Raw genomic sequence first — 11,033 nt, 5'->3', positions numbered from 1 at the left:
TTCATAAAATGGCCACAATAGCATGATCTGAGTGTGGAGTTTTTGGGCCTTTTGTCATCAAATGCTCACCCATAGTCTCTTGTGCAGGCCCCAGTGAAAAAGGCAGGGGTTTCAGCTAAACAAAAACCTGCTTTGAGCTAAACAAAAACCTGCCAGTTTTTGAGAAGTAACTTAGGCAAACATGAGTTGTGACCTGCCTAGTTAAGTTGTTATTATAGCAAGGCTAGTGGGAGTCATATTTTTTAGCTATGTGAGGTATAGAATTGGGGATAAAAACAGATACTGCATGTAAAAATCAGAGAGTTATTCAGGTTTTTTCTTCAGGCTCATTGTAAAAGCAGAGAAGGGGAAGTGCTTCACAGTGCAATAGACAGTGGACAGGTCTGTACAAATTAGCAAAGAAAAGTAGCTTGTGAGGAAATGACCAAGGTAAAGTACACAGTTAAACTAAAGTGAAATGGAAAAAAATATCTTCCTTTGCACAGAGAATGTCAGGGTGCTATGTAAAAACAAATGCTAGCCACAGTTTCTTTTACAAAAATGCATGTGAACTGGCATGGCAAAGGAGGGCTGGCAGTAATTAAGTTTGCAGACAGTTACAAATTGAAGCAAGGCAGGATGGGCAATATTACCATCAGACAGGTGGACTCTACAGTCCCAACATGTGGTGTGATGCAGTGACGGAAAGCAAAGTTGCAGCAGAAATAAAGCAGTGAGGAGCCTGCCTGGAGTAATCCAGGTGATGGCTAAATTCCCAAAGCCAAAGCTGCTAGAAATGGCTCAATAAAAACACATCAACAGGGAGGGGTTTCAATATATATCTCTGAGAATTAGATGAAGTAAAGAGTGTGAGAGGATATAAGCACCAATTGGTGGACTGCTTTGTGACTCTGGTAGGAATCACCACAGTGAGAGCTCAGCCTCCACAAGTCCAAGGACAGGGTCCCCAACAAGGCTGCTGTTTTTTTACTTCAGATGCTGGCTCTATTACAGGGATAACCAGAAGACCCCACATTTCTGACCAGCTGCTATTAATTTGGGGGTTCCGTGACCTTCTCATAGAACTCATGGATACTGGTGATTAAAGTGCTGCTACAAAGGGTACAAACCAGGACAAGCCAAACAATGAGATACACCAGGTGAGGTCTAGGAGGGTCTGAGCAAGGACCTTCTCCCTGTGGGATCCAGCATACCTTTCTACTGGCCCATCACTGTATTCGCCAAGCAGGAATGTCCACTGAGATTCGGTGTCCAGAACTTTTATTGGGGTTTCATTATGTAGATGTGATTGAATAAATCAATGGATGTGGGGTTGATTTCAGCCTGCATCTCCCTTCAGTGCCCTGAGGTTGGGCTGACTCAAAGCCCTAACCTTCTACTCACAGGAGTGGTATTTACGGTGAATAACTTTCCCTCTCTTGCATCAGATTCAACCTGTTAGCAGAAAATGTTATGATACAAATAATGGACAGTTTTATTATTTGGGAAATACCAAGGATTTAGACTTCCTTTCTGAATTTAGGAGCCAAAGCCATTCAATTCTGTTTATACAACATTTGCCATTTGATATTGATTCATCTTTTCACTCAACATATATGCTTTCAATCATCCCAGTAGATGCATGTGTCAACAGTGCATTCTTTTTTATTGCTGTGTGGTATTGCATGGTGTAGAAATACCACAGTTTGTTGCTATTAAACATGCTTTCAGGTCCCTTCTGGACCATTGATAAGGTGCATGTCAGTGGTTGAAGTAGTAGTTGTAGTAGTCACCTGCATTCTTCATATTCTTTTGGAGAGTCTGTCTTCTACCTCAGCCTGAGAAAATCACCTATACATGGTCATAATCAGAGGGGGGAAAACAACACAATAAAGTGGTCTTGACCAAAAAAGAAAGACTTCTTTGCATAAAAGTTACTAAATTGCTCTAGTATGTAAAAACTTACTTGTGCACAATCTGGTTTAAAGGAATCCACAAAAGAAACATTCTGTTCTGCATGGGAATGTGGCTACTGACCTAAAGTTCTAACTTATGGATAGGAAGACAATGAAGGCAGTTAAATGAGGGAGTCAATTTAATAAGGTGTGTCAGGGTCTGAATAAATCACTCCCTGTGATTTCATGAGAAGCTTTTGCTGGATTAACGTTGCTCCATGATTCCTATTACCCCCATCCTGAGTTCTGGTCTTTCTTTGTGAACTCATGCTAATGTCCTGTGCCTTTCTCAGGAGAAAAATTTTAAGTTATATTTGGTAGAGAAGTGTAAGGAGACATGGAAATGTTGGGAGGTAGAAGCATGAAGTGCTAGCTTCCACACCTTCATTTGTGTGTGGTCCTGCATAGGCTCTCTCTGGTCCAGCGAGGAGGTCTACAGAACAGAGCAGAGGAAGGTGTAACTTTGGGGTCACTAATCAAGACCTCTGGAAACCAAACAGGAAGCAGGTCTGATTTTATTGCTCAGTTACTATATAATACACACCACACACACACACACACACACACACACACACACACACTCAGGCAGTAGCTAAGAAGATTACAGGCAGCCACCTGTGGGAGGCCATCCTCCCACATGATTTGAGTTACCTCCCTGGCTGGGCGAGAGGTGTTTAGACAACATCCTTCTCATTGTCGAGGTGTGCCTGGCCACTACCCTGAAGACCCAATCATCGCACCTGATCTTGGGACACTGCCCCCCTTAATCTTCATTGGATGGGATTTTCCCCAGAATTTTTTGTTCCCCAGTAAAAGTCCACTACCTGGAGTGTTCTCTCTTGCTAGCCTCTTCAGTAAACCTTGCTACCATAATAGGTAGCTGGAGGCTAGAGCTAGGAGAAGCCATCCTGGAGCTGGTTTAAAGGTAATTAGAGTCTGTCTCTTTAATTCAAACTCCCTTAGGATTTCTCACGTCGCTGAACCTTCATTTATGAAGCCTGTGCTGGCTGCAGGCTAAAGCCACCAATATAATTTCTGGCCAACTGTCACTGCAGCGACCAATTGAGGAGTGGGCTGTGGAGCAAGCTAAGGGACTGCAACACACAGCCTTATGCCCAGGGCTGTGCCTATGGGGTAAGTGGTTTGCCACTAACATGCCTAGCACAAGGGGAGTGTCCTGCCACTCAGACACCCTTAATGTATGCCATGCATGCAGTACTCCATGCACTTGTCCCCACATGGTCTCATTCAACATGAGGGGGTGAAACAATGTTTTGGGAGATTTATATGGGAGATTCAGTGAGGAGGGTTTGGGGAATAAGTTCATATGCCAATGGATTATTTTGCATGAGAGGATTCTGGTAAAATAAGCCATTCTTTTCATGTGGAGATAAAGTGGTCTCATCGTACTTGTATTCTTTTGATTTTTAAACCTTGATGTTACAATTTCATAGGTTCTGATATGGTGGGCTTTGCTTTCAGCACATCTGGAAATATATTAGTGTTCATAGTAAATATGGTGGTTACCAAGTGGCTGAGCTATCCCACTTGCTTTGTACCCAGGTATTCCCACACTGAATAAATGGGAAGGCAGGCACCGGCTGAACTAGAATTCTGATGCCAGGAATAGAAACCAGCAAAGTATTTTTTCCCTTTACATTTCTCACAAAATGAAAAATTTTTTGTTTCACTATATTGGAGAATATCTAATAGCTGAGAGTAAAGGGATGAATGCATAGGTTATACCATCTGAGAGATCCAATATTATGTTAACACTTTGAATAAATCTCAAAGCAAGATATGCTATTGTCTCTTAATTGAGTCATACCAGTTACCTCAAATGGTGAGGCCACACATGGCTGGACAACTTCTATTTTAAAACCCAAAATCCAGCAGAGGCCTGCAAACCTGGTGGTCTTATCCTGGGAGACATTTTATACATTTGATGTGATAATGAACTGGACTGATCAGTAATGACCAAGTGGGAGCCTATAATGTGCCCATGTCTTCTGACTCTTATTATCAGGCCACCCCTGCCATACTGAGAGGTACCATAGCCCTGGCCATGTTTGTGACGTCTTAATATACTGTTAATGCAATCATGATTACAGGGAAGTAGAGTTGAAAGCCTCTTGGCACAGTTCCCAACCTCTTCCCTGCAGTGTTTGACAAGAGAAAGAAGTATAGCCAAAGGCTTGTTGTATTCAAAAGAATTAAGTGGACTTTTCCCAACTGCTAGGGGAATGTTCTCTACATACTTGAACTTTCCTTAATTTGGGGTGTCACTGTGATTCAGCATGGTTGCTCTGAGCACTGGTGGAATGACTCAGGATGGCGTCATGGCAGAATGACCATCTTATTTTAAAATTGTTAAAGCCAGATATGCTGGGTCACACCTGTAATCCCAGGATTTAGGTATACTGAGACAGGGGGATCATGAGCTTGAGGTCAGCCTGAGAAATACAGAGAATCCCATCTCAAAAATAAATGAATAAATAAATATATAAATATTTTTTCAGTGTAAACAAAATCATTAAATAACAATCATATTTTATTTGTCCATATCATTATTTGGTAAATTAATCTGGTTGTTAAAGTTTACTTTCCTAGATTTTAATATTGTGAAAGTCCTCTCTTCTTGGTAATGTCACTAGGAGCAGGTTTTTGTATTTTTTTTTAAAGAGAGAGGAGAGAGAAAAAGAGAGAATTTTAATATTTATTTATTTATTTTTTACTTTTCGGTGGACACAACATCTTTGTTTTGTATGTGGTGCTGAAGATGGAACCCGGGCCGCACGCATGCCAGGCGAGCGTGCTACCACTTGAGCCACATCCCCAGCCCCAGGTTTTTGTATTTTATAGTCTCATACTTTGAACTGATCAAGAGGAAAATTTGAAGACAAACTGTGCAGCTTCCAATCACTCTCACATCTCGACTGATGTATTGGTTGGGCTGCACGTGTGACTTTTTGCCTCCAATTAATTCATAAGTAATATTACATACATACCAGGCTATTTAAAGCTCATCCAAGTTGTGTTTAGAATGATGCTTCTTGGACAGGAAAGAGAATGTAATCAGAATTTCCAGTATGATTCCTTTCTGTGGACCCAACGTCACCCTACCTGCTGCTCCTGGGATGGACCCCACACATTGAGCAATCACTGTTAGAGGCCAGGCCTTAGCACTCAGCCTCTCATCTGGTACCATTAGTCCTGTACCAAAACCTGTGCAATAAGGCCAAAGCACTCTAACATGCATTAATTAGATTTATTTGTATGTTCATGTTTACATCATTATGTGTCTTCTATCAAATGAAGTCCTCTACAGAGACAACTTGACACATCAATATGTTTTTTCATATAAGCTTCCTTGATTTCTGTCCCTGTGGTCACAGACCCTCCTCAGCAGCCACAGTGTCCCCTTGTGCATGGGGAGCAGATTTTGCCACCCATTCTTTGTACATGGATGTTACTGAGGGCTCCAGTTTTTGCCATTTCAAGTGCTGGCAGGATATGTACCTAGCTTTAGACATGCTAGATAAAGGAAGGGACACATGCTGAGAACCTGGATGGGTGCTGCCAAAGGATTCTGAGAGCAGAGTATTTATGGCCACATCTCCCAGGGATCTGCCCAGGCCTCTGTCTCTTGTATTCTCACCAGAGCTGTTCAGCATCCAGCTTTAAAACCTGCTCACTGAATGGGGACAGATGACATCTCAGTAATGTGCACATTTGTGTGTCAACATTCAGAGGTTGAGCAACTGCATTTTCAACTTCAATGTTGCAAAAATATTTTTTAAGAAGCTTTGCTTTTTACATATAAACATACACCTGTTGGGTGGATGGTGCTGCCTGTATCCCAGTGACTGAGAGGTTGAGAAGGAGGATTGGAGGTTGGAGGTCAGTTTCCCCAACTTAGGGAGTCCCTGAGCAACTTTTTGAAACAGGTTTTGGGTGGCTGCTGCTGGGTTGGGGTGGCTGCTCCCGTTCTTGTTCAACTTCTTGTTTTGCTCTGGCTGGGGCTGTCTTAGGACCTGCACATGGTCCAGGTGGGAGCACCTCCCCTAGTTGCCATGCTCATTGCTGCTTCTGGGGCCCCACACAGCTTTTATGCAATGTGTGTGTCCATCTTTCAGCAACCTGAGTTTACTACATACTGAGTATCAAGTGCCTTGTCGGTGTCTGCATACAGGTGTGTGACATTCACACAGATAGTGGCCTTTAATTGCCCTTTGTGGAAATTCCAGAATTTGTGAAAGAATCTCGTGACCTCACCTAAAAGTAAAAGGATTAATTTTGGGCAGGAGCTTAGAGACAAGGGCTAAAAATTTGTTGAGGGTTGGGGTATGGTGAAAAGTTTTATAAAGATCAGTCTCTTGTGCAAAGATTCCTGGGAAATATACTGTAACTGTTCTGACCCTGGGATGCCTGGGTAAATCAAACTGGTCTGTGTGGTGTCTTATTTTTTTTTTCTTTTTTCTAGAAATGATTTTTTAGACTGGTTTCTATATTCCTGTTATTAATTTTGGGGGAAAATGTTTTGATTACAATGACTGTGTCTCCTAGTGCCACATAGATGGGGAAATTCCAGCCTCTCTAATCCCTAAGCAATCTCCATCCTGTATATCTATGCCTCAATAAAGTAAGTTCCTTGCACCTCCAGACACTAAAACATGCCAGTGGAATCTCATTGAGCAGAAGTCAGAGAATGAACATACAAACTCTTTCTGCTGTCCTCTGATGATCAAGAACTGATGCTGGAGCCATCTTCTGGGGTCATGGAGAGTGAACTGAAGGAGACATTCCAGTGCCAGTGTGGTGTGCAGCTTATCAGAAAGAGGGAGAGATGAGTGAATGCCCTTCTCCACAGAGTTGAGAATGGGGCAAAAGGCAGACAGTTTCAGGGTATCAGAAGAGGAAGTGGTTTATGTGGAAAAGTAGAAATGATATAACCCTGGGTCTCCACAGCTGAGAGGTATCAGAGAAAGCTATGAAAAAGAAATTTTCCTCAAAGAAAGTCATGTTCCAATTTTGTTTTGGTTCCAAGAGAAAGACTTCAAATACCAATTAAAGCATGAAGAGATCATTGGTAATTTTAGGAACTCAGAAGACTCCCTTATCCTGGAGGATCTGTTCCAAGATCCCCAGTGGATGCCTATAGGGGTCACTACTACAGATAGTACAGATACCAACAGCCACTTAAACCCAGGGGTGCTTAAATACTGAGCACATCCCCACTTCTTTTTTTATATTTTATTTACAGACAGGGTCTTTCTAAATTGCTTAGGGCTTTGCTAAATTGCTAAAGATGACTTTGAACTCAAAATCCTACTGCCTTGGCCTTCTGAGCAACTGCACCTGGTTATTATTCAGTCTTTTTAAAAAAAATATTTTTAGCTGTAGATGGACACAATGCCTTTAATTTTTAAGTTTATTTTTATATGGTGCTGATGATTGTGTTAAGGTGAGATTTCAATAATCACTGAGTCAATCTTAAAAACTTTATTCACCAGTTTGGTGGTCCAGATCCACCAGCTGGTGGGCCAAAAGGTAGGCTGCAAGTCAACACCCTTTGACCCCCTCCTAGGGTTGAGTGTACATTTTATAGTCCAAAACCATATTAAAGCATAAGTGGCTGTTGCTATGATTCAAAACCATAAACAAATCTCATGACTAAAATCATAAGCAGAAAAGAGAGTAGGCCAAAACGTCCCTAGTTGTGTACAAGTTAAAGAATGTTACTAAAAAACATCTAGACAATCAATCTCTGACAGGGAACATTGTCCAAGAAAAATTGGAACCAAAGAGAGAACACTGTTACATTGCAGAAGAATTGCCATTTTGTGTTGCCAAACATGCTATGCTAAGCATCTGTTAATGTATACAGAGGTGGGGCTTTCCCTGGGAGAAGCATTTCTTACATGCCATGGAGTTTCAGGGAAAAATGGAGTCTGGTCATTGCCCATATAGCCTGGCCCATAACATTCCACACTTTTCTAGAAACAACCAAACCTTTGATTTATCTTTTAAATTAGGTAAGAGATTGTAATGGCCAAGCATATACATCAACTTGCATTAACTTGACTGATGAAATATGTTGTCTTAGCAGCTTGGATCTTATAACATAATCCAAGCAAGAGAAAAAAAACATGATTAACATTTTTTGGACCCAAACTGACCTTCATTTTGTGTTTTAACCAAATTACTTATTTATACTGACTGCAATTTTTCCTTTTAATTTTAGGAACCTCCTACTGCTATAAGGAAAAGAGCAATGACTGCACTTGCTGCTTTGAGCTGAGAGGGGTTGATGTGCAGTGGGGCCAGCAGTTTGGTGCCCCTTTTTCAAGGGGTCCATGGTAAAAATCTGGTTTACCTGTGGATGGGTGCTTCTATGAGAGAAACAAAAAGACATGAGTACTGAAATAAGATTAATACAAAATAGCAGTTGTAGCATCTGGAACCTGTCAATAAATATCATGAAGATGATAGAAACAATAATCTTTCACCAAGAGGTATAAGAATTGAGAAGATGTCACCATAACACGGCCAGCCTAACAAAGTCTAGGAAGCTTTTATTTGGGAATGTAAATCTTTAACATTGTCAGAGTTATCAGGAATGTAAGCACAACATTTAGTTAAGCTACTTAATGTCATCTGATTTTTGTAAAATGTCTTTTTATTGACATGATCTCTGTGTCAGTAGAGATCCCTTTATCTTTGTTACTTAGGGCTAGATAATTATACTAGTAAATGCTGATTAAGTCTACCTGTGTAGGAGGTTAGGAAGATCTGTAAGTCTTAAAACTTCTAGCTCTGTTAGTTTCTCTTGGTAGTTATCAGGCATTCTTGCCTAAGAATCACTCTTAGGTTGCCTTCAGTTTTACTTATTGTAGGGGACTAACACAAGTGTACATCTTAAGTTACATTAAAATAACTATTATTTCTTAAATACCCAGGAATGGCTGTGTTTTGGTTTTAACTTTTTTTTGCTGGATTAAGCTGGTCACCTGACCTTGCTCAGCTGAGTTCCCTTGGGGAACTGTATGTTGATGAACTGTTTTTTAAAAATATTTTTAGATGTAGATGAACACACAATATCTTTATTTTTATGTGGTGCTGAGGATCAAACTCGGTGCCTCACACATGTTAGGTGAATGCTCTGCCACTGAGCCACAACCTCAGCCCTGATGAAATGATTTTTTAAAGTATATACATTTTTTTTGAGTAGCCTTCTGGAAAAAGTACATTAAATATAGCTTCTAGTCATGTTACTTCCTTAACTTGAAATTATTTAAAACTCTTTTCTTCAGAAGAGGGTTAAATAGCACTCACACCAAAAGTCTAGTGAATCTGACATGTTCTTTCTCCCATTTTTGCATGTTCACTTACAACCATCATTTTGCTGCAAAATTTCTACTGTGTCTCTCAAAAATCAATACTATGAAAATTCTGAAAGGTTTGGCAGTTTTTTTTTTGAGTCTCTGAATAATCACAGCATTCTGTAAATCTGCTTCTTCCACTATGAGTGTCTCATCTCGCAATTTGAAGAAAGTGCTGTTGCCAGGGAAAAGTGAGGACTTCTTTGAGATCCTTGGTATTTTTCAATGAAGTCTCTGATGTGGCTCATCCTATGAGATGTATTGAATTTCTGAACAATCCTTTTCCCATTGGCTAATTAAGATATGTATATTATCGATAGGCTCCAAGTTGTTCAGTGACACTGTAGACAAATTATTTTTATTTTCAACTTCAATACTCTTTGCTTTAGAAACAATTTTTGGTGTGGCACTTCCCACAGTCTGTGACCCTGTCCTGAGAAGGGCTTAGTAGACACACAAAGTTCACTTTTCTTATCTTTAACTTTAACATCCACCTCTTCTTTACCAAAAATTGCTTGTAATTCTGATCGTAATTCCCCTTTTTTGATAGATTCAGAAACTGCTGACTTGCACCATCAGAATAACTTCTAAAATCATCATTGACTGTGAATCCATTTTTCCATAACTTTATTCTTATCATCTTATTACTACTTCTTCTGTTCAGTGGGGGACAAACATTTGGCACTAACCTTCTGAGCTTCCTCAAAAAGGCTATCAACAAAATATTCACAATTTTTGTTGATTATCACTAAGAGGTTGATTGTTGGATCCTGTTTCAGAAACCCACTTCTCTTTTATACTTTCAAGATTATCTTCTTCTTTCATTCTCTTTGTGTTACTTTAATTCCAGCAACTGGGGAGGCTGAGGCAGAAGGATCACAAATTCAAGGCTCACCTTGGCAATTTAACAAGACTCTCTGAGCGTGGGTCATGGCCGGGTCCTCAATCGCCCCCAACTCGGGGGCACCACCCCTGCCCCTAGGCTGGAGCCCCCCCCCCCCGGGCCACACTTAGCTGCCCCAACAACCTTTCAGACTCTGTGGCCCCACCACACCAATGTGGCCCTACGCCCTTGGTGTCCGAGGGGTGCCTTGTGGGTGCCAGGGCCAGCTCTGTGCAGTCTGAAGAGTGTGCTGTGGTGTGGGGCCAAGGGTATCCTTCTTAATTTTTCCTTAAGTGCTTGATAAAATTTACCAGTGAAGCCATGTGGCTTTGGACTTTTCTTTTTGGAGAGTTTTTTGATTATTAATTAATGTCTTTATTCATTATTGGTCTGTATACCTGTTCTCTTTTTTTTAATGATTCAGTCATGATAGATGTGTCTAAAGGAAACATTTTGCCCATCAATCCCTATCCTCAAATTCCTATGCCTAGGAAAATTTTCATCTGCTTTCGATCTCTTTCAATTGACATATTCTGAGGATTTCATATAGATGCAAACATATAAAATATTTTTGGCATAATTTTTTTTCAGATTGGAAGAAGTTTTAAGGCAGGGGTGTATCCCTGGTAGAGTAGCACAGGGGTGGTTTGAGGTTGTGCCTTTCAAGCATAAGGCTCTGAACTTGTAGCAGCTTCCATGAGCAACTGATATGCTTTGTAAAGTCCTCTCTTGCTCACAAAGGCTGAATGTGTCCTGCTGTTGCAGCTGAGAACTGCACCTGGCTCCTTCCCATTCAAGGTGGTCTCTGATTCCTGACCTTCCCATGAAGGAACT

The 11,033-nt window shown here is 40.8% G+C and overlaps 1 pseudogene; it reads right to left on the bottom strand.

Annotated features, from left to right (window-relative positions):
- Nucleotides 1-9,331: 9,331 nt before the first annotated feature.
- LOC144256135 (UBX domain-containing protein 2A pseudogene) lies at nt 9,332-10,141 on the bottom strand (annotated as a pseudogene).
- Between the last annotated feature and the right edge of the window lie 892 nt (nt 10,142-11,033).

This window comes from Urocitellus parryii, chromosome 7 (genome assembly GCF_045843805.1).
Source record: "Urocitellus parryii isolate mUroPar1 chromosome 7, mUroPar1.hap1, whole genome shotgun sequence".
Lineage (NCBI taxonomy): Eukaryota > Metazoa > Chordata > Mammalia > Rodentia > Sciuridae > Urocitellus > Urocitellus parryii.
Note: the sequence above shows the minus strand (reverse complement) of the source record. Positions and strands in the feature narration are given on the sequence as shown.